At 54.5% G+C, this 910-nt stretch overlaps 1 pseudogene; it reads right to left on the bottom strand.

Annotated features, from left to right (window-relative positions):
- LOC102752248 lies at positions 1–707 on the bottom strand (annotated as a pseudogene).
- Positions 708–910: the final 203 nt, after the last annotated feature.

The following is a 910-nucleotide window of genomic DNA, read 5'->3' as shown; positions in this document are numbered from 1 at the left end:
TTATAGAAATTTTATTGGTCCAGGGAAGGGGAGGCAGGTAGGCAGCCCCTGCCTCCTGCTGAGGGTGCCACAGGCCCTCACTGTTTCCCATTGCCATTGATGGTGCGGTTCACGTGCTCCAGGGAGACCAGGAAGGCCTTGAGCTTGGGTTGGGCACTGAGGCGAGACACATAGGCTGAAAGCAGGGGGAGGGAGTCCAGGCAGCCGGGGGCCAGGACTGGTGAATCAGCAGCAAGTCTAGCCGGTTGTAGTCCATGAAGGAGATCCAGGTGACCATGATGAAGGCCTGGGCCTCAGGTTCTGGGAGAGCAGGGTCTCAAAAGGCTTTGGGCACCCCAGCAGCTCCTTCACGTAGTCCTCCTTGCCTGCCTCGTAGTTGGTGTAAATGAGGGTGGCATATTTGCAGCGGAGGTCCTCCACGCCATCGTTCACCATGTTCACCAGGGCCGCCTCGCGCTGGTCCTTCCCATACAGCCCGAGGGAGAGGCCCAGGTGTCACAGGATGGCATTGGACTGCTACAGGGTCAGGTCTCCATCCTGGAACTTGGGGAGCTTCCCGTACAGACAGGAGGCTTTGAGGGAGCCCTGCAGCCAGGTCTCCTTGGTCACCACCTCCTCCTTCCAGCTCTGGCCCTGGTCAGCCAGCAGCATACGCTTGGCCTCACAACGCCCTGAACAGGGAAGCAGATGATGGTGAAGGGCACCATGGTGACTGTGCAAAGCGGGGGCGGCAGCGGCAGTCATACTTTCTATTTTAGAGCAATCACTCATAACTTCAAGATAGGAAGCATTGCTACCGATTTTCAATAGAAATACTTAGGATGTAGTGTAAGATTTTTTTCCCAATAAGAATAACAAATCAACCAAGTGCTTTCAACACTTATATATATAAAAGGCTAAGTGATTAACC

This window comes from Myotis davidii, unplaced genomic scaffold, assembly GCF_000327345.1.
Source record: "Myotis davidii unplaced genomic scaffold, ASM32734v1 scaffold1615, whole genome shotgun sequence".
In the NCBI taxonomy this organism is placed as follows: domain Eukaryota; kingdom Metazoa; phylum Chordata; class Mammalia; order Chiroptera; family Vespertilionidae; genus Myotis; species Myotis davidii.
The sequence above is the reverse complement of the archived record's forward strand: the minus strand, read 5'-3'. Positions and strand labels throughout refer to the sequence as shown.